The sequence below is a fragment of the Magnolia sinica genome, chromosome 15 (genome assembly GCF_029962835.1).
Source record: "Magnolia sinica isolate HGM2019 chromosome 15, MsV1, whole genome shotgun sequence".
In the NCBI taxonomy this organism is placed as follows: domain Eukaryota; kingdom Viridiplantae; phylum Streptophyta; class Magnoliopsida; order Magnoliales; family Magnoliaceae; genus Magnolia; species Magnolia sinica.
Window position 1 is genome coordinate 43,733,538 of NC_080587.1, and position 23,983 is coordinate 43,757,520.

At 42.7% G+C, this 23,983-nt stretch overlaps 1 long non-coding RNA gene and 1 pseudogene across 1 annotated transcript; both read left to right on the forward strand.

Annotated features, from left to right (window-relative positions):
* The first annotated feature begins 19,465 nt into the window (after positions 1-19,465).
* LOC131227794 (large ribosomal subunit protein eL39-like) lies at positions 19,466-20,125 on the forward strand (annotated as a pseudogene).
* A 256-nt stretch (positions 20,126-20,381) lies between these two features.
* LOC131227796 (uncharacterized) lies at positions 20,382-22,643 on the forward strand. Its single transcript, XR_009162503.1, has 2 exons — positions 20,382-20,433; positions 21,643-22,643. It is a non-coding gene; the product is annotated as an uncharacterized LOC131227796 (long non-coding RNA).
* The last annotated feature ends 1,340 nt before the right edge of the window (positions 22,644-23,983 follow it).

A 23,983-nucleotide genomic window follows, 5' to 3' on the forward strand; every position in this document is an offset into this window, starting at 1 on the left:
CCAGGGTGGGCCCCACATATTTTTAAAGTCCAGGGGACAGGAGGACCTCGCCCCATCGGCGAGCCATCACCGAACAGTCCAGAGGTCGGCGAGGACCTCCCCTGTTCCGTGAGGCCTCGCCAGCTAGCGGGCCTGGTAGGGCAGGCCAGCTCAAGCCGACGCTCCTAGGGAGTTGTATGGCCCACTGACATGTGTTGGAATGATTTTAAACCCTCCTAATCCACCTCTCCTTCATAATCTACCCCTCTAAGCTTCCCTTTTTCTTCAAAACTCTTTGGTTCTCTCTCAAATCTCTCCTCCATCCACCCATTTCACCATTTTTCTTCAACACATACACCCTCCCACCATTTTTTACCAAAACCCTCTCCTATCTTTCTCTTTTCCTTTGATTTGAGAGCACAAATCCCTCATTTGTGTCCCACATACCTTCAAGTTCAACAACCCCTCCTTTTTTTACCTATCTTCTCTTTTCCATGGCCTTGTTCGAGCATGTGATGACCATTTTCTCGATTTTCATACTTCTTTCCCTCATGGGGAAGAAGAGGACGCTTACAGATGAGGCCGGGCCTAGTCGCCCTACTCGTTCAAGGAGGCCTAGAGGCGCCGCTACAAGTGCTAATGTTGATCGGGAGATACGAACCAAACGGGAGCTTGATCCCCAGGCTCCCCTCAAAACTGACGGATATATCCTATGGGAGATTTTAGGGTCGTAGGGTCCTCTTTGAAGCTCATGTGGATAAGAAGCTCTTTGGGCAATATCTGGTGATGGACCGCCTGGTCAAAGCCGGGTGGGGTCCTTTGTTCGAGGGTGAGTACCGCGCAAATGCGGGCACATCCGAGCCTTCTACGCCCACATTCGAGAGCCTACATTGGAGCCCTTACAGTTCAAGATCCCCATTGATAGAGATCGGGAGGCCACAATTGATGCTGGGTTGATAGCTCGGCTTATGAAGGTTCCGCTTGGCGAAGTGCATGCAAGCGAGAAAATTTTGAGGAACGCACGTGAAAGGGACCGTCACACGTGATTCCTTTGTGGACAACTGGCTCGCTGGAATCCGAACAACAGTCTCCTAGCCACTAATATGACGGACGACTTCCGCTTGCTCCACCACATCTTCACGTACAACGTGACCCTAGGTGGAGCAACCGCAGCGAGTGCACCCATCTGATGGTAGATTTTCTGTACCAAGTATGGCAGGAAGAGAAGTTGTGCGTGCCTACGCATGTTCTGCGATAGATCATTCTTACCGCACGCTCTACTAGAGCGTCTGATTCGCTCTCATTCGGTCGACTCATATGCAAGATTGCACGGGAGTTTGGCTATAGACTTGGGGCGGAAGTACCGGTTCTGACCCATTACATCAACGAGACTACTCTCAACCAGATAGAAATTGAGCCATGGCAGCGACAAGCCCGCCTCGACGAGAGTGAGGACGAGACGGCTAATGAAGAGTATAAAAGCAAGGAGGAAAGCAAAGAGGAGATAGAAGAAGAACATGAAGAAGAAGTGGAGGCTCAGGACATGGATGAGAGCTCCCCACCTAGGGCAACGGAGCATGACCCTGATCGGGCTGCAAGGGAAGCCCGTTTGGCTCGACTTGAGGAGGGTCAGGCTGCTTTGCAACAGGAGATTATTGACGTCTGGGCCCTCATGAAGTACAAATTTAAGAAGGTGACTCGCACCTTGAAAGCTATCCTGTGTTGCCTGCAGGATAAGGGCGCCCCTCCTCCGTCGCCAGACTCAGATGTCTAGTCATCCATGTCGTTGCCCAGTAGTGTGCTTTGTTGCTGTCTTAGAATGTCTGTGTTTCAATGTTTAAGGGCTTAGTAGTATCGTCGGTAAATGGTGTGTTTGTGTTTGTTAGTTGTCTTAATGTTTGTAGCTTTATTTGCAATAGCTCATATGCATTTCCTGTCATGATTCATGTAATGTGTACTTCATATATTATGACAATTTTGGTAAATGAAATGCATGAAATTTCTTTAAACTGAGTGTAAATGCTGTGTGGTTGAGGTTGTGGGCATGCTGAATCTGACCTGGGTTGCACCATATGTTGTATATAGGGAATGCTACCTAAGACTACACGGAGTATGGCACGTCTCACTCTTGGCTGTTCGTTTGACGGGGCACCTCCCCTGAGCAATAGCCATACGGACCCTAGTTCGGGCCCGTCTCCCTCTGACACCATGCTGGACTCTCAGCCGGCCACTGGCCCCACCAATGGGCCTACACCTGTTGTGCCACCGGTTCCAGAGCAGAACCGTGTCCTCTTCGACGCCATTTGTACCTCCGTCAACTCCCCCTACTGATAGGTTAGAGTTGATGATGTTGTTGATGCAGCAACAGCAGGTACAGCAGCAGCAGCAGCAGACACAGTAGCAGCAGTAGTTTTTGGCCACCATGGCGGAGATTTTTACCTAGAGCATGGGTGTGACTTCGCCTGCTCCATTTACACCCCTGTTGGGAATGCTGGTGCCAGTGGCCACTTTGAGCGATTCCATCGCTTACGGTCCCCTACCTTTGCGGGTACTCGCAGACCCGAGGAGGCCGAGTATTGGCTTGACCGCATCTCTAAGATGCTAAAGCCGCTACACTGCACAGAGCCTGAGCAGGTGGAGTTGGTCACCTTCATGTTCGAGAAGGAGGCCAGCTTGTGGTGGGATAGTATCCTCCGTACTATTGCGGTTGGATATATATGGACGTGGGTAGATTTTGAGACCCGCTTTCATGAGAAATACTATCCCATCACCTATCGCCACGAGAAGAAGAGTGAGTTCCTTCGCCTTAGACAGGGAGGGATGTCAGTGGCAGAGTATGAGAACAGGCTTACAGAGTTGGACAGGTACGCCCTGTTGATTTTAACAGATGTGTCGATGCGTATGCGGCATTTTTCTGAGAGTTTGCGAACAGATATTCGGTCGAAGATGTCCTACGCTAGCATACCTAGCTATTCTGAGCTAGTGAGCATGCCCATGAGAGCTGAGCAGGATGGGGACAGGCAATCCCGTATGCGAGCACCGATGGCTCCTAGGCCGCGACTAGAGATTCAGAGCAGACCATTCCTCGGGAAGAGGCCACGATTAGATTCACCACCGAGGCTGACAGTTTTGTCTGCCCCTGTGAGGCGACCCGATGTGTGGTGTGCCTACTGTAAGAGGCCAGGCCACACAGAGGTGAACTGCTTCACCAAGATGAGGGATAGCGGCTTCCACCGCCCCAGAGGGTCAACCGTCCGCTTCTCCAGGTTATATCGCCACCACCTCTACGCACAGCACCAGCTTATCCATCATTCCGGCCATCTGTACCTCGATCTAGGCCGCCTCAACGGCCTATGGCACCTCAGCCCAATCATTTTCAGTAGGCTCGAGTGCACTCACTTACAGCTGAAGCATCAGAGGCAGCACTTACGCCACTTATGGCTTTTAATGTTATGGCACATATCTAAGGTATTCTAGTCTTTTTATTAGTGAACACCGGGTCCACTGTCTCTATCATATCATGCGCTACAATCAAGCGACTAGGGTTGGAAACTAGTCCTATGATTGGGGTGAGAATCCTTACTGCCACAGAGATTTTCTCGGATTCTACTAAGATTTGTAAGGGGTGTTCGATAGATGTAGGGAGTAGGACAGCGCTCCTCGACTTGATTATCACCCCATTACATCATTATGATGTCATTCTCGGTATGGATTGGCTCACAAAGATGAAGGCAGAGATCGACTGCGATTGTAGAGTGGTGACAGCTTATGGACCAGAGGGCACGACCTTTACTTTCCCGGTGCAGGTCAGTTGGCCCTATCACATTGATTGTTATGCTTTCATGCTGGAGAACGCTCATGGTCCAGTGCTTGAGGACACTCCTGTGGTCCAAGAGTTCTCAGACGTGTTCAAGAAGATACCTGGACTACCCCCTCAGCGTGAAATTGATTTTACCATCGACCTAGTGCCTGGTACGACACTTGTATTTCTTCCGACCTATCGCATGGCTCCGTGCGAGATGGAGGAGCTGAGGAAACAGATTGATGATTTGTTGTATGCTGGCTTTATACGGTCGAGTGTGTCTCCTTTGGGAGCACCCGTGTTGTTTGTGAAGAAGAAGGACGGTTCACTACGATTGTGTATTAATTATCGCAGGTTGAACCAAGTGACGGTAAAGAACAAGTACCCTTTACACAGGATAGATGACCTATTTGATCCATTAAAGGGGGCAAGGTATTTCTCGAAGATTGACTTGCAATCGGGGTATCACCAGTTGCGCGTCAAGGATGAGGTCGTACAGAAGACGGCCTTCAGGACCAATTTTAGACACTATGAGTTTCTCATAATGTCGTTCAGCCTTAAGAACGCACCGGCCATGTTCTGGACTTGATGAACAGGGTATTTCGGCCATTCCTTTTCTGATTCGTCATCGTGTTTATTGATGACATCCTGATATACTCCAAGAGTCGGGACGAGCACGAAAAACACCTACGAGTAGTCTTGGATACTCTGAGGAAGAACCAGTTGTTTGCACAGTACAAGAAGTGTGACTTCTGGAAAGAAGAAGTCAAGTTCCTGGGACATGTGGTGTCCAGAGAAGGGATAGCTATGGACCTTGCTAAGGTAGCCGCAGTTCAGAACTGGAAGCAGCCCAGTTCGGTTACCGAGGTGAGGAGTTTCCTTAGTCTGGCAAGTTACTATCGATGATTCATTCAAAATTTCTCGAAGATAGTTAGACCTTTGTCTCAGTTGACACGGAAAGATCTGAAGTTCGCCTGGAATGAAAAGGCAGAAGTAGCCTTTTAGGAGTTAAAAGACAAGCTGACGTCCACCCCTGTGCTAGTATTGCCAGAGCAAGAGCTCAAGTATAAGATATACACGGACGCATCTCGTGTCGGTTTGGATAGTGTTTTAATGCAGAAAGACAGGGTTATTGCTTACCTGTCGCGACAATCGAGGAAACATGAGAAAAACTATCCTACGCACGACCTGGAGTTATCTGTTATCATCTTTGCCTTGAAGATCTGGAGGCATTACCTCTACGGAGAGGTGTTCGAGCTCTTTTGTGACCACAAGAGCCTCAGATACATATTCACTCAGCGGGACCTGAATATGAGGCAGCGGCGATGGATGGAAACCTTAAAGGACTTCAAGTTCGAGGTCTCTTACCATCCTGGCAAGGCCAACTTGTAGCAAACGCACTGAGCCGCAAGAAGGCATTGGCGTTTGCGGCTCTGTTGATGATAACAGAGTGGGACATGGTAGAGTTTGTGCGAGATTTTGAGCAGAAACTCATGGTGGAGGAGCTGTATGAGGGTATCGCACATATTCGAGTATAGCCCCTCATTGATGACAGGATTATCGCAGCTCAAGCAGACGATGAGTTGTTGGCGAAGATGAGAGGGCAGTCTAGCAGTGACGAGGACGCCGAATGGAGAGTTGGTACAGATGGGGGCTTACATTACCGTGGCCGCCTATGCGTCCCGAACCTCCCTGACTTGAGGAAGGAAGTTCTTGAGGCCGCTCACGATTCTCGGATGGCTATGCATTCAGGCAGTACGAAGATGTATCGCGACATAAAAAGGTCGTACTGGTGGGACAACATGAAGGCCCACATAGCAGATTATGTATCACATTGCCTCACGTGCCAGCAGATCAAGGCAGAGCATCGTCGACCTCTTAGTTTGCTTCAGCCCATGCCCATAGCAGAATGGAAGTGGGACTTCATCTCTATGGATTTCATCTCGGGGCTACCAAAGACGAGGAAGGGTTATGATTCCATATGGGTGATCGTGGACCGGTTGACGAAATCGGCTCATTTCCTCCCTATCAGAGTTTCGAACTCTGCGGACGAGTTAGCTAGGTTGTACATCAAAGAGATTGTATGTCTGCATGGAGTTCCCTTGGAGATTGTGTCGGACCGAGACACGCGATTTACATCTATCTTCTGGACTCGCATTCAGGAAGTGATGGGTGTAAAGTTGAAGTTCAGTACCGCGTTCCATCCACAAACGAACGGGAAGACAGAACGGGTGAATCAGATTCTGGAAGATATGTTGCGAGCCTATGTGCTGGATTTCAAGGACAATTGGGATGACTGTCTTCCTTATGCAGAGTTCACCTATAACAACAGCTTCCAGGTAAGTATTGGCATGGCTCCTTACGAGGCACTGTATGGGCGTCCATGCAGGGCACCGCATTGCTGGGCAGAGGTTGGCAAGAAGAGCTTGATTGGCCCGGAGTTAGTTCAGGTGACTTCAGAGAAAGTCGACATCATCAGGCACCGACTCTTGACAGCGCAAAGCAAACAGAAGAGCTACGCCGATACGAGGCGGCGACTGCTAGAGTTCGAGGTCGGAGACCATGTGTTCCTCAGAGTTTCTTCTATGAAGGGAGTCCTTCGGTTTGGCAAGAAGGAGAAGCTTACACCTCGATTCATTGGCCCATTCCAGATACTTGATCGAGTGAGTGTGGTAGCTTACCGCCTTACTTTGCCCACACCACTTGCAGGCGTGCATAATGTATTCCATGTTTCTATGCTGAAGAAATACGTTCCCGATCCTTTCCATGTTATTAGATGGGAGCAAGTACAGTTGAGCGAGGACGCTACTTATGTATTGCGACCGACACGTATCCTAGACAGGAAGGAGCAGGTATTGCGTAGTAAAGTTATTCCACTTGTGAAAGTACTGTGGACGCATCACACGGAAGAAGAGGCTACTTGGGAAACAGAAGCTGAGGTTCGAAAAAACTACCCTCAGATTCTCGAGGAGTACGAAAAGGTACTAATTTCGAGGACAATTTTTATTTAAAGAGAGTAGATTGTAACGTCTCGAAAAAATTTGTACAAAGTCCCGAGTACCACCTCAGGCAGAAATTACCCAGGACCAAAACCTTTAGAAATTAGGTTAATGTTAGCAAGTGTTAAACTAGAGTGCTTGTGAAATTAGCACTAATCACTTTAAATATGATCTGTAAGACCCAAAACGTGCAAAATCATTGACGCTACATTACCCTGAAATCTAGAATCCATCCTTAAACCCGGTTGCTCTCGGGAGTACACCGAAACTCCGTATTGGACCTGGACCGCACGTCAAAAGTCCGATAACTGCAAAACTATACAGTTATGACCGCATTACTGAACTTGACAACCTCCTCAAAAATCAAGTCTTAATTATGTCTAAAAATGCACAACTTGAGCCCAGAGTGAAGAGTGTGAGAAACATGAAAATATTTAGAAATAAAATCCAAATTTAAGTAATCTGAGTCATGTCGCTTGCAAGCCAAATATAAGGATTCAGACCGTCAGAATCTGACCCAAATATACCCTCGGATCAGGAGAAATGTCCCACACATGTCGATGTACTTGTAGCCCTGATCGAGTGACCGTGACCGTTGAACTGAAACTGGTCCGCCACGGCTGATCTGTAAATCCGATCGGAATGAAAACTCAGCCTGACCTAGATCCATGGTCAGGAAGCTTAAGTCCGACTGCACGTGGAAAAGGGGCCACCAGAAGTGCTCCGTTGGACCGAAACAGTCCGTATTTGGATATAACCTAAGTATACCTTGGCCCCGGCGCCATTTCCATCAAACCTGAGCCTATATAAGGACCTTAAACACTCTCTCTCATATGCCATACGAATTTTACAAACCCTAAATGAAAGAAGAGAGAAAAGAGAAGAAGAAAGTGAGGAAGAGAGAGAGAGTGAAAGATAGATGTTGGGATCTTTTCCTGACACTCCATGTGCTTAGCCACCACTCCTGTGTTGCTATACGGGCGATACCAATCCCGTTCTTAGGTAAGAAAACCTAACCCTAACTTGTCTTAGGGTTTCTAACTATTGTAATAGATGAAATAGCTAACCTATTCCCTGATATAGGTTGCCACTCTGCCGTAGACAAAGACTTAGCTTTAAAACTAAGTTCGTTACGAGTCTATCGGTGAAAGGTGCATACTATAAACGTATAGGTTATGGTTTTCAAGGCTTTCAATGTCGGTTAATGATTTATTACTGATATGGGTGTTATTTCACATGCTAAATGCGATGTTTGTTTCGCGTTTCAGATATATATGAACTATATGGAGTTTAGGGTATTCCATGTATTTGTAGAAAGGGTCGTATACGTATGGAATTTGAACATATGTTTGCCATAATTAATTGTCGTGTGTGTACGCTAGTTGTACGTGTAACAACCCCTTGGTGAAAGGATTTGCCCTAATACGTGTTATAACCAACATACATCATGTAGGTTGTGATATGTAGCCTAAGTGTTTGTAGAAATGTCTGAATGATCAGGCATGTAGTAAATTGTACTTTATATGGGTGTTGAGAAGAGATTCTCAACTATCTTAACGATGTATATGATTTCCTCCATATAACTTACATTCTTTGTCTGTTTTACTTAGGAACTACGTATGTGTGAATTCATGTTTAAGTTGAAATCCATCAAATGCTTATATGCTAGTATGATTGAAATTGTTGATCCATTACTGTTCTGATTAGCTTGTATGATTATTTGTTATAATTGAATGTATTTGGGACTATGAAATAATCCAGGCAATCGGTAATAGGTTCTGATTTGGTGGCTGAGGTTGTTTCGCCACATAAGACGTAATCGATGAATCCGAGCCATACTTGGGATGTTAGCAGTGGTTAGGCCACACAGAGTGCTTACGTACTTCATGTCGATTAACTCAACGTGCGCTTATACTAGTCGAGCTCATCAAGTAACCCGATTGACCCGATGTATGTTCACCATGTATAAATGCTACTGCTTGAATCTAAGGTACCAAACTCACCAGTGAAAATCCTTTTAACCTTGGTACCTCGATCCGCTAAGACTCATGAGCCGGGCATGGTGGTATGGGACACCGTGGTCGAGCTGTCGGCCTACGCTGCGGTGACGAGCCTCCCCGTAGTGACCAGTGAGTAACCCAGACTCATGAGCCGAATACGGTGGTATGGGACACTGTATTCGAGCTGTCGGCCTACACTGATAAGGTGACGAGCCCTTTGTAGTGATCTCGAGCGTACGCTAAAACTCGTAGAGGCAAAGAGCCCTTATGTAGCAACAGGAGTACACTAGGCCTACACTGATAAGGTGACGAGCCCTTTGTAGTGACCTAGAACCGTATCATCATATGAGATTTACTAGGATTGACGACCCTAGAATGGATCATCGTTTGGAAATTGATATAAGGGAGGTACCTTAGCTTCCCAATCCTACTGTATGAAAGGGACTAATAAGAACTCGGTAATCATGTTCATGCACCGCACTGCATGTGTCATTTAACGTTGGGCAGAGCACTGAGGAAGTGACTGACATGCGCGACCGTTAGATAAGATCACAGAGGGAGTGCAGGCGAGGGCATGCATCATTTATACATACCATTCTTGCATTAATCACAGTACTTTGGAATGTTTGATTGTATTGCTTTATCATTACTGCTTAACTGAATTGATAACATGTTAACCTTTGCTTTATTGTTCCATTGAGTTGATTACTCACTCCCACGTTACGGGATGGTGTTGTACACACCAACCAGACTCTGTCTTAGAAGCAGATGGAGACTCGACTGATGAGGCGAAAGCGGACTTCGTAGACGATGAGGATGCCTTCTCCTATATGTGTATTCTGGCGGGTTTACCTAGACCGTTCTGATCGACGGGGCTTCAGGGTTACACTTGTAGAGGACTCTCACATTTTTGACACTTTGTAACTTAAAACCGCATTTGTAATATTTCACCTGGGAGGTGTTTATACTCTGGAGATGTACCACGACTTATATGCTTTATATCCATCTATTATAGTCTTCCGCTTGCGTAATTTAACTATCTTTGGAGTATGATACGCTGTTTTGGTATGATCCCATTCATGTTTTATGTACTAATACAGACAACATTTAATCATCATTAAATATGTTGCATAAGTGATGCGTTGAAACTCGGGAGTTGGGCTTTTACTCGACCCTCAATTTTCAGAGCGTGACAATTAAGGTGGCCCCACGTAGATGACATGGATTCAATGCACATATAAAAAGAGTGGGGTCCACGTCCTTAACTCGATGGTGTGGATGTAAAATACATACACCACAGTACGCCCCACATAGCACTGTCCATTTATAAATGGTGTGATATACCACATCATCATCAAGGTAGGGCCCACCCCACACATACAGCATGTGTGGGTGGGTTCCAACTTCTGCCAAATGGACGAACGACTGGGATATACAACACATATACTAAGGTGGGCTCCACGGTCCAGCAACTGCTGGACGGTGTTGATCGCACCCAAACATCAAGGGAGCCCCACACAGCACGTCCTATGGATGGTGGAGGAAGGTGGGTCCCACGTGGGGCCTGCCATACATATATATATATAATAATATAATATCATGTATATATAATATAATAATATATTATCTATATTATAATATAATAATATATTATCAAACCGTCCAGGCTCTGAACGTCTTTGATGGACGGACGCCGTGGATATAAAATGCATACCTCAAAGTGGGTCCCACCCCCACATGTGCCACACGTGTGGGGTAGCCCCACGCGTCCAGAAAATGGACCGACAGCATGAATATAACACGTACAATGGGGTGGGGAGGTCGCACCGTCCTGGGGCAGATGGATGGATAATAAGGATATAAAATATGTACATTAAGGTGGGTCCTATCGCACACGTGCAGCATGTGTGGGTGGGCCCCACGAGCTGCATATGGATGGATGGCTTGGACATACACATACCTTGTGATGACCCTAGGACTTGCTGATGTCTTTACAGTTGATTTGCTGCCGGGTGGGCTGCGGGCTGACCAGCAGATGAACGGTATAGATAAAATACTTACATCATGTGGACCCACGTGACCTGGACGATCTAATGTCTGGATGGCCCACATCATCACGTAGGCCCCCTGACCTGGACGATCTGGATCAGACCCATACATTAGGTGGGTTCCACAGGCCTGCTGACGTCCTAACATCAGCCATATAGCTGGTGTGAGATACAGCAACCAATCTGCTTCCATATGAGTGGGTCCCACGTACATCAGGGCCCACCATAAGATCATATTTAAATAAAATAAAATATTGTATAAAATCCAGTGTCCAGGTGCACTGGACGGATGGTCTGGATGAAAGGTGCATATATTGGGTGGGTCACACCATCCAGGAGGCTAGACAGTGTGGATTTACACGTGCATCATGGTGGTCCCACGTGGGTGTGGGCCACACATGTCAACAATGGTAGGCTCCCCACATGCATAGCACGGATGTCATGGATAAATACATCAAAGGTGGCTCCACGTGGTGGCCCACCATGGTCTTAGATCAAGTAGATATTTGTGATTTCCCTTTCTCCAGATCTGGCAGCGGGGCTGGCCCAATGGCTAGACGGTGTAGATCATACATGCACAAAATAGGTGGGCTACATCAACAAGGAAGGAGAGAGATGGAGAGAGATAGAGAAAAGAGAGAGATTGGTGGAAATGGGAGGGACCCTGCCACTATGGCCCCCTCAAGCTCACAATCACATACATCAAGATGGGTCCCAACATATGTGGGGCCTCTAATCATCAAATCCAAACAAAAAAATCACCCACCTCGACATCTCTTCTTCCTTCTTCCGCCAATGCATAATAGAGTCCCAAAGAGACAATTTCAATGGTTGAGATGGTATCAGGATGGTGGGGTTGGGTGATAGAAAGGTGGACCACACTAGCTCTCTCCCATGGAGCTTGGACGTGGGTTGCTCTCATGGAGTTTGGGAGGAAAATGAGAGAGAAATAAGAGAGAGAGGTGATAGGTGAGAGATGTGAGTGATGGGAGTACTTGTGTAAGAGAGAAAGTTGACTTTAAGGGGGGGTGGTTACTTGGGGATGGGTGTGAGTGATGGGAGTGATGTGTACTTGATTGATGTGATTGATGTGATGTTTTCTAGGGATTGCAATGCGTGGCGTTTATCCTCGAACTGAACGTGAGCCCACATCTCCTGGCCTGGGTATTGTCTCGGCGCATAATATGCGGCATCAGAACTGCGGCGACGGCACGGTCGATAGGGTACAAGTCTCAGGTTGATCCGACTCTGGAATACGGGACACGACTCAAGGTTGCCCACAACTACCGATAACAAATCGTGGGTCGCCGAAATTCGACCGAAAGGACCGTGGAAGCCTACGAAAAGTATAGCTAGGATACGGGTTTTACAATGCACCTCTTGCTTTATCTGCTATGTCGAATGAAACTTTAGTATCTGAATCTCAAAAATGGCACATGAGGTTAAGTCACATCGGAAATGACAAGACTAGTATGTTTTGGTCTGTTAGATTCCTTATCCAAGGTTGATTTGCCATTTCATGAACATTATGTGTTCGAGAAGATTTCGAAGAAACTATTTCCTAAAGCAGCTAAGTCTAAGGGCCCACTAAAGATAATCCATTCAGATATCTGTAGACCCTTCAATGTACATGCCAAAAATCGATGTCAATATTTTGTCACTTTCATTGACGACTACTCGCACTATGGATATGTGTATCTCATCTCACACAAATCTAAGGCTTTTGATTATTTTCTTAAATATAAAGCCGAGGTGGAAAATCAGCTTGAGAAAAAGATTAAAATCCTTCGATCTGATAGAGGTGGCGAGTATGCATTTGAAACGTTTAAATTATATTGTGAAAATGTTGGAATTATTCGGCAATACATAATGGCTTACACTCCACAACAAAATGGTGTTACAAAGATAGGGAATAAGACACTATTGGACATAGTTAGATCGATGATGGCATAAGACAATCTCTCTACCATATTCTAGGGAGACATACTATTAACAGTCATTTATGTCCTTAATAAAGTCCCATCCAAATCCATTCCTAAGACCCCATATGAGATGTGATCTAGGAGGATTCCTTCTCTAGCCAACCTACATCCTTGGGGATCTTTAAGATATGTTTTACTACCTACTCCGCATACAGGTAAACTTGATAGTAAAACCATTGAATGCGTGTTCATAAGGTACCCTATGCATTCAAAGGGATACGTTCTAGTTTATGAGGACCATGGACGATGAATTGAGATAAAATCTCGTGACGTGACCTTCGTTGAAGATAGATACCCCAGCTGAATGAAGCAAAAGTTTCCAATAGAACTTTTTGAAATACCCGATGTATCTCAAGAGAGTGGGAGTTCTGCTTCTCAAAATGATGATGCTTTTATAGTTCGTCAGGACAGTGAGAGGACATCTTAACAGGCTCCTGAGTTACGTCAAAGAGAAAGATGATTGATTCCCTGAAGGTACTTCAATATTGAGGGATAAACATTCTCTTGTGTTGCAATTGATGATGAACCTGATTCGTATCAGGATGCATCATTATCTTCTAACTCGGCCAATTGGGGTGAATGCTATGGAAGAAGCGATCGCTTCCATGGAAAAGAATAAAGTCTGAAAATTTTTTGATCTGCCTTCCAATTGCAAAACGATAGGTAATAAATAGGTACTAACGATCAAAAGAAAGGCAGATGGTACAGTGGACAAGTATAAAGCACGATTAGTTACTAAAGGTTTTACACAAAAAAAGGCATTAATTACGAGGAGACCTTTTCACTTGTTGCAAATTTCTCCTCAATCCGCATGATCTTATCCATTGTCACAAGTTTAAACTTAGAATTATATCAGATGAATGTAAAGACTACATTCTTAAATGGTGACTTGGATGAAGCGATATACATACAACAACCCATGGGTTATGTGGACAAAAAGCATCCAAAGAAAATCTGCAAGTTGTTAAAATCTATCTATAGGCTGAAGCAATCTTCAAGACAGTGGTACATAAGGTTTCACTTAGCCATCACTACTTTTGGATTCCTAATGAGTGAAAAATATCATTGTGTATATATGAAACAGTCTAGAAGATCTTTTCTGATACTATCTTTATATGTAGACGATATCCCGCTAGCTGGTATGACATGCAATTGTTGATATTGACTAAAGATTGGCTATTCTCAAACTTTGAGATGAAAAACCTCGGTAAAGCCAACTTTATTCTTGGGGTAAAAATCATCAAGGATTGCCTTAAGAAATTTTTATACTTGTCTCAAGCCACCTATATACAAAATATCTTAGAGTGATTTAGGATGGAAAATTCAAAAGCTGTTGAAACCCCTATGGATAAAGCTACCAAAGTTAGACAAGAAATCATGTACCCAGACTGAAGTCGAGAAATTGACTTTCTCTTCAATACCTTATGTAAGCGCAGTAAGGAGCTTAATGTATGCAATGCTTTGCACCAGACCGAATATTAGCTATTTAGTTGGGATAGTTAGCCATTATCGGAGTAACCCAGGACAGTCTCATTGGCAACCTGTCAAACATATATTCCATTATCTCAGAGGGACAAAAGACCTATTGTTGTGTTATGAAGACACAAGCCTCAAGCTCAAAGGATATTCTGATGCTGCTTGGGGTAATGACGCCAACAAGGAAAAGTCAACTTTAGGATATGTATTCTTACTCGAAGTAGGAGCTATCTCATGGTGAAGTAAGAAACAGACAGCCATAGTTCTTTCATCTATGGAGGCCGAGTACATTGCATGTTATGCTGCAATTCAGGAGTGTGTATGGGTTCTTAGATTTTTACTAGGTATATGTATTGGACCGAGCGTTCGTCAGCCTATATCACAACAGATAGACAGTACTTCTGTCATTGACTTGGCGAAGGACCCTAAACACCACCAGTCTAAGCACATTGAGATCAAGTATCATTACGTCCGCAATCAAGTGAGAGATAAGAAGGTTGCCCTCAACTACATTCCTACTAAGGACATGATGACTGATCCCATGACGAAACCTATAGCCAGAGATCTATTTCAGGTTTACGTCAGGTAGATGGGATTGAGGAAAGCTTGAGTGATGTACTTATTTTTGGTACCTTTGATCCTTCATTAATGAATAAAACATTTCATTTATTCAGTATTAAACGTTAATATAAACTACATATGTAGATCATCAGCATTTACCTTGAGATCATGTAGGATTTATATTTTTGTCGGCAGGCTGGTCACCCACTCGCATGGGTTGACCAACCTTGAATATACAAGAGAGGTACATTTGGGGTCATGTTCATACATTGAGGTATGGACTTTTCTTTATTGTGAATGATAATGGATAAGGATATGAGTGAGTCGTATCTGCCTACAATCTTAAAAAGATTGAAGATGATACTGATAAAGTCAAATAACGTAATCGTACCATTCCTTTTTCATGTGATCAATATTATGGGTTATGAGATGAGTCATACCACATGTAGAATGACCTGCATATTATAAACCCGACACGACATGGATTGTAGCCACATGCGACCTTTTACCTAAAGTTTGTTTTGATTCGATCTAATCGTTGCAACGTGCGAGTAGTCAGTCCCGTGGGTGACTCTCTATGTCCTTAGCTACCCTCCTCTTGTGTATAGGAGGATGAGATTGAGTGTCGCTACTTTAGTATACTATGACGAAATGTCCTTGATTGGCCAGACTCAATTACGCTACGAAAGTGGCTTGATTGATTCCAAATTACACATCTGCGTGGGGAAGATCCCGTGACAACTACACTAAGTTTCTAGAACTATAAATACGCACTTAAAGACTTATCTGCCAGTAGTATTGAGTTGTTTTTATTAGACTTTTGCAAATAATATTTTTTTCTTAAAAGCATATATACAAGTATTGCTTTAAATTGATTTTAGTTGAAGTTTGTGAAAAATCGAGTTTTTAGAATAACTCAATAAGTTAGATAAGTGCGTATGTTGGCCGATTACTCTAGATCAGGAGTTAACTCCATCCGGTGTGGTCATGCAGACTAGGATAGGCACTGCAATGCTTGGGTTATTGAGTATTAGTTAAGTGGTCACTTAATACTTAAACACTTGTGAGAATATTATGGTAATCCAGTTGGTCCCACGCCTCTGATTCTTTTGATCATGATGTTTGGTCTTTGATTGTTATTAGGTGAGTTAGATGGACAAATTTTTTGAATGCCTATCCTACTATATGATTGAGTGAGAGATGTTGGACATAAGCCTGTGGGGCCCACTGGTGTGCAATCACTAGTGGGTTGATCCCATGAGTTTAGGCCTCTTCCGGCTTCTTCCTTTCAATTAAGATTTCAAATTCAACTTTGAATTTGGTTTTAGATGAGAGATAGGGATAAGACCAAATAAATTCTGATCTCATCCAAACTCCCATTTTTACTATATAAAGGATGAGGCTCTCTTGTGAAAAAACATTAAGGAATAACGAGAGTAAAAAGAGAGGAATAGTGTATACAATAATTTGTCCATTTAGCTTGTCCTTGGGATGATCTAATCCATAGATCGTGATCTGGGTCCATCTATACTGTAGAATTATAGAAGCGAAGAGACCCATCTGCTCTAGTAGTAAATAGGTGGGTCATTGGATTTGGTGTGTTAATCTTCAACTTCGTGAAGGTTCCACATCGTGTAGACCGTCTGATGTTGAGGGCTCACACTTTCGCGCTTCCTAACAGAAATCATTCTGAGTGTTGAGTTGGGCTACGAGTTTTAGAACTATATGATGTTGGTTCTTTATCCGAAGATTCTTAGCTAAACCCTTGCAAGCTATAGAGGGGGAGTTTAGGGAGTGAGGCTCTTCACAGGTTCGTGTGTAACAAGATGGAAAACTAAAGCAAACCCACCACTGGTAGCTCACAGGATTAATCGGACACACTACAAGCAACTGAATGGAATTGCTAGGTATCGGGTTGGTTTAGTTAGGATCATGGTTTTCAGGCTCGGAGACTTGGATGACTTGTTCATTCTCGAGTTGGGAGGTGTATTGGTGTGACCATTTCCAAGGATTGTGTTTAAAAATTAAAAAAAAAGAGGTTACAATAGCGATGTGATTTGTTATGCGGTACAAGGCTGTAACGCCTATTGTGAAAAAAAAAAGGCCCATGATGGACCTGTAACAGTTATAATAGGTCGATATGGACGTGATACATTATTTTCCTTTAAAAAAATTTAATCGTTACAGCCATTATAGCCCATACCCTAACGGCCACCATTACTGTTGTTGAATAGCTTGCTAGCAAGTTGGGGTTGATGGTGACCTGTGGTATTGGATCGGAATGGGTAGTGCCAAATCTGAGTCAACTCATCGGAGTCACAAATGACTCAGACAAGTCTTAAAACCATGGTTAGGATTTTTCATCTATCATGTCCTACATTCTTAACCGTCTAATGAAATTTATTAATGAACAAATGTCGAGGAAGGAAGAGAATATCAACCAACTTCAAAGTGATTTACAAGAGTGTATGAAGGAGCTGACGATCATGAAGGGGATACTGTTGAAAGTGACGGAGGAGAGAGATTTGATGTGGGAGGAAGTTAAGTAGCACCGTGAGAATAACATGTTGCTGAACTACCAAGTGAACTCAATGAAGAAGAAGATGGAAGCTCTCGAAGACGATATGCTTATCAAGGAAGGCCAAATTACAATACTGAAAGACAGCATCGACAAGAGGCTGTTTGACATCCTCTATTCTTCTAAGTCTGTAAGAATTCACAACACTGCAACGAATTGATGATAAGAGGGATTAAAACCCGTGTTTGATTTTCGTAGATATATGTCTGTACAACTCGTGTTTGTTATGATTTTTCTTCCTTTGTTATTCTTAGGGGACAAGCGGAGTTGTAAATCAATGTCATTTGTCTAATACACATGAAGAATACAAACTATCATTATTTTGGGATGGAATTGTGAACTGTTATGTGGAAAATCTTATTTAGTTAGATTGCTTGGATTGGTTTGTAACGAAGTTTGGGATGATAGATGTAAGATGAATTTTCAAATCAGGTTTCTGTTGGGTAATGGAATTGTGAATTGTTATGTTGAAAATCTGATTTAGTTAGATTCACTACAAGAAAATTGGCTTTTAGCCACAATTTTTTAGTCTCAGTTCAAAAAATGGAGACTAAGTGTGCTTTTTAGTCTCGATTGCTAAGGAACCGAGGCTAAAAGTTTATTTTTTGCCTTGGTTACTAAGAAATTGAGTCTAAAAGTTTACTAGTTTGTCTTGGTTGGTGAGAATCCAAAACTAAAAGTCTATGATTTTGCTTTGGTTGGTGAGGAACTAAGGCTAAAAGTATAGTTTTTTGCCTCGATAAGAAATTGAGGCTAACAGTTCACTATTCTACCTCAGTTAGAGGCTAAAAATTTATCATTTCGACTTGGTTGGTGAGAATTTGAGGCTAAAACTTTGTCATTTTGCCTCAGTTGGTAAGAAACTGAGGTTAAAAATTTACTAGTAAGAAACTGAGGTTAAAAGTTCACTTTTTAGCCTTAGTTATTAGGAAATTGAGGCTGGAAGTCTACCATTTTGCCTCGGTCAGTGAAAAACTGAGGTTAAAAGTCTACAATTTTATCTCAGTTAATAAGAAACCGAGGCTTAAAGTGTACCATTTTGCCTCAATTGATGAGGAACTGAGGTTAGAAGTGTACCATTTTGCCTCAGTTGGTAGGAAATTGAGACTAAAAGTGTACTATGTTGCCTCAGTTAGTGGGGAACTGAGGCTAAAAGCGTACTATTTTGCCTCAGTTGGTGGGGAATTGAGGCTAAAAGTGTACCATTTTACCTCAGTTAGTAAATAACCAAGGTTAAATTTTCACTTTTTAGCCTTAGTTTTCAGGAAATTGAGGCTAAAAGTCTACCATTTCACCTTAGTTTGTGAGCAACTGATGCTAAAAATTTTCTATTTTGCCTCAATTTATAATAAATTGATGTTAAAAGTTCATTATTTTGCCTGGGCTCGGGTACACCTATTAAATTTCTCCAACAATTGGTTATAATTGATCATGAAAAATCTATAACTCATGAATCATGTTAATCAATCTGTAAGGTGCTTGACACAAAAAAGATCAAATGAGGGTATTTGGTTGTGGATATAAATCGGAGCTAAATTGCTACGGCTTTAATACATAGCTAAAAGAAACTATAGCTAAAGTGATCTTATGGTCTGAAAGGGGCTCAATGGGAGCCCACTGCAATGTGTACGCTTTATCTAAGCCATCTATCCTTTTTTATAGCCATTTTGTGGCATGGGCCCAAAAAAAGAGACATATTAAAGGTTCAAGTGGACCACACCATAGGAAACAGTGGAAATTAAGTACCTATTGTTGATTTGTGGTGTGATCCTGAGCGTTCGATCTGCCTCATTTTTTGGACGGTACCCTAAAAAAGTAGATTTCAAAATCAATGGGAGGAGTGGATAAATTGAGTCCGGATCCTCTGTTATCAGGTCAACAGAGAACTCCTGATACCCTAATTCTCATTGGTCCACGTCACCACTCATTAAAAAAATAAAAATAATAAAAAACAGCTTCGGACGCCAAACCATTAGGGTAACAGGAATTCTCTGTTGACCTGATAACAGAGGATCCCGACTCGGATAAATTACGTACATCACGATGGGCACACAGAGCCCCTGACATGACCGTCCGTCTCTACCTCTGCGTGGGGTATTACCCAATACGCGCCCATTCTTTGAGTGGATAAACCCACCATTTTCCTCTCAAATGGAAGTTTGGAAAAAACCCACCAAGCTCTCTTCCATCGGACTCTCTCTCTCTCTCTCTCAGGCTTCCATTCCAGTCTTCTTGAACAATCCAAGCCCTCTCAGGAAAATGCAGTCCTTCAATCTCTGATGGCATTTGAAGGAATGCATTTTCCTTCAATCTCTGATGGCATTTAATGGTTAAGGTTTTCTCTCGCGCCTCATGCTAAGGTTTTCAGCGCCTCTCTACCTCGATCGAAAATGCCGTCGCACAAGAACTTCCGCATCAAGAAGAAGCTGGCGAAGAAGATGAGTCAGAACAGGCCAATACCACAGGTACAACGCGAAGCGCAGGCACTGGCGCCGTACAAAGCTAGGGTTCTGAGGCCCTTGAAGGTTTTCCCTTTTTATATCGTCGAATTAGGGTTTTGATTTTTCGGTAAAAGACATGAAATCGCAATCTGTATGGTTTCTTTCTTCTATTACTCCTTTGATATTTGCAGGAAACGTGATGTAGACTGATTTTTCGGTAATGCGATTGCCAAAGGATGGAGTGAGATGTTGATGTATCGTTTATAGTTTCAATAGTTTCAGTATTTTTTATTAAAAAAAATCTCTGATGGCATTTTCATAAATTTCATAGCATTCCTCTGTCGTAGATCTTGTGCTAAATGCACGAACTGATTATCTTTAAAAAAAATTTAAAAATACATGATATCGTTAGGGCCTGTTTGGATGCCTGTAAGTTGGGTAAGTGGGAAGTGACTCACAGGGAAGTCAGTTACAGGTGGTGTTGGGGGAGAAAATTCACCTGTAAGTAACTTACAACCTGTAAGTCACTTACAGGCAAATCTACCAAAAAACTGCAGGGCGATGGGGGTGAGAAGTCACATCCCTGTAAGGGCCTGTTTGGATGCCTATAAGTTGGGTAAGTGGGAAGTTACTTATAGGGAAGTCACTTACAAGTGGTGTTTGGGGGAGAAAAATCACCTGTAAGTAACTTACAACCTATAAGTCACTTACAGGCAAATCTACCAAAAACTGCAGGGGGATGGGGGTGGGAAGTCACTTACAGGCTCAACGGTCAGGTTTTTAAAAAGAGGGGAAGAGGGAGAAACGCACCAACCCACCAAATCTCTCTCCGTCTCTGCAATCTCTCGCTGCAGTTACTGCCTTTCGTCTCTTCTCCTCCTAAAACGGTAGGGTTTCATCTACCCTTTTTTCCTCCTTTGAAAACGGGAGTGGTTTGACGTTACTCTATAAGGCACGCTGGCATCCAAACAGTCACTTATACGCACCTGCGTATTTTTTCACATGTGTCATGGGCCTCCAATCCGAATGGACCATGTGATGCAACATCCCATGAAACCGTCAGGGACTGTGGCCTGTGGTTGGTGATCCCGTAGATCGTTTATCTGGTTGGTCTCACTGTGGCCTGTGGTTGGTGATCCTGTGATGTACTCGCAGTGTTGGTGAATCTCTTAGATTGCACAGTTAGAATGCAAGTAATTTAACAATCTACATCAGTGTTTGTGAATCTCTTAGATCCTGAGCATCAAACTCCTCAGTAGAGAATGAGAAAAACTTTGATGATAGAGTGGGATTGATGATGCGCTGGCCCTTGGAAATTACATCAGATTGCACAGTTGGAATGCAAGTAATTTAATTACTAGATTTTCTATTAATGTTTTTAAATTTATTCTCAATGCTTAAATTGAGTTATTACTCCATATTATAGATTTTTTGAATTCGTGGGCCCACTTTTATAGCCCACTTGATGATTGTTTTAGCTTAATAATTATCTCAAATATTCATCTTGATGGGCTTAACAAAATAACATATTTGATCCCATGTTTTTTATATGATTATAACATTTTAGAACGATTCCCCAATCTAAGATATGCTCGATGTGAATATACAGCTTTCTACTTAAAAGTAACTTACAGGTTATCCAAACAGAAAAAGTAACTTACCTGTAAGTGACTTACAACTTACATCCAAACAGGTTACCTGTAAGTAACTTTCACCTGTAAGTGACTTACAGGTAAGTCACTTACAACTTAAAAGAACTTACAGGCATCCAAACAGGCCCTAAGCCACTTACAAGCTCAACGGTCGGATTTTTTAAAAGAGGGGAAGATGGAGAAACGCACTCTCCCTCTCTGCAATCTCTCTCCGTCTGCAACGACCGCCCTCTGTCTCTGCAATCTCTCTTTGTCTGAAACGACCGCCCTCCCTCTCTGCAATCTCTCTCTGTCTGCAACGACCTCCCTCCCTCTCAGCAATCTCTCTTTGTCTGCAACGACCACCCTCCCTCTCTACTCCTCCCCAAAACGGTAGGGTTTGATCGCAATGTTTCCTTTTCTGCTTTGAAAACGGGGGTGGATTAGGTGTTACTCGTACACATGCTCACCCGTGCACGTGTGCACGTGTGATCCTTTCCACACGTGTCATGGGACTCTAATCCGAATGGTTCATGTGATGAAACATCCCATTAAACCTCCCTAGGGACCAATTTTCACTCTGATCTAAAACTCCGGTGGGCCATAGAAAAGTGATATGAAAATCAAAGGAGAAAACTGTTTTCTTTTGCCATGGCCCACAAAAGTTTTGGATCAATGTAAAAGTTGAACCCTGTGGGTTTCATGGGATGATTCATCACGTGGACCATTCAGATTTTGGACTAACATAGCTTATTATGAGTTCTCAAAAAAGTTCTCACAAGAACTTGTGCCAACTGCACGGCTAAGCATTTTGATGGTAGGGGATCGGGTGCTGAGTAAACTCTGTGGGATCCACTGTGATTTATGTATTTGATCCACCCCATCCATCCATTTTAATAACAAACTCTGTGGATGGTTTAAAGTAAGACATGCCCAATGGTATATATACAATGGTACAATGTACACTCATTAGATGGCTGGTTTGTTTGATGGAGGTTACCTTTATTCATGATCCATTCATAGTGCACCAGAAATATGATCTGGATCACTAGAAGGTGGGTGCACCTACATCGTATGCTACTTACATATTGTGTTGCTGCTGTGGTTTGAGAACAAACTGCCAATTTACCTTTAAAAATTCATATGTTTTTTCCAAGTAAAAAACAGTACAGAACGAGTGTATACTCATTTTAGGATTATCCAAATCTCATGTGAACCCCACCACAGAAACAGTTGTGGCTAGTTTAATGAACCCATGGGCTGTTTGCCTATGGATTCTTTTTATGCATTTATTTATTAATATATTATGGTGGGCCGCACAAATCTTATCCTAAAATGCTCCCTTGGATTCTTTTAATGCATTTATTTTTTAATTTTTATTTAATTATTTTCATGCATTTGGATTCTAAAAATTGGATGATAATGATAATTCTGATTTTGTTATATATGGACCATTTATGCTTAGTGGTATGTATTTCATCCACTTTTATGGCCCACTTGATAATTAGTTTGGCCTAAGAATTAGCTTAAATATTTACTTTATGGGCTTAGTAAAATTACATATTTGATCCCATGCATTTTTATATGATCATAACATTTTGAAACAATTTCCTAATCTAAGTTCTGCTCGATGTGAATATACAATTTTTTACCTGTAAGTAACTTACGGGTTACCCAAACAGAAAAACTAACTTACCTGTAAGTGACTTACAGCTTACATCTAAACAGGTTACCTGTAAGTAACTTTCACCTGTAAGTGACTTACATGTAAGTCACTTACAACTTAAAAGAACTTATAGGCATCCAAACAGGCCCAGTGTTAGGGTTTTTTTAATTTATTGTTTTCCTTCTCATTTTATTTCTGGATGAATCATTTATTCATGAACTAGTAATTACTGATTCTCATGATATGAACTGTTTTGTGAATGTGCTTGAGACATGAGGATGATTGTAAGATTAGAAATAGGATGGGCATTCTGTCTAATGCTGCCATCTCTCCTCAACTAAGGTGAGTTGCTCTCTCTCCATGCCTTAGCAGATCACTCATGCTCTGAGGTTCTTTCCACCGAGTTTGAATTTCATATGCATTGTCATCAGCTAGGGTTCTTTTTTAGTAGAATATGATAACATTTTCAGGGTTTGGTGCTTGAACCCTGATTCATGGAGAACTTATTGAAGATTGGGATTTTTACCTGGATTTCTTAGTGTTTTTTTTTTGGCAGATTCATGGAATTTGTTCAGTTTGATTGAAAATTTTGTGCTTTTGTTTTTACTAAATTTTCATTTGTTTGGAAAATTATGAAAGATTTGGTTTTCAATTGTTTGGAAAATTGTTTAGGTCAGTTTGATTTTCATATTAGGATGGATGCATTGTATGGAAACATTAGACACTCTGAACAACTCACTGGTTACTATCCATTGTCTTCTCACACAGGTGGCCCACCTTATGGACTAGCTGGATTGTTATGCCACTGCATCAACTAAAG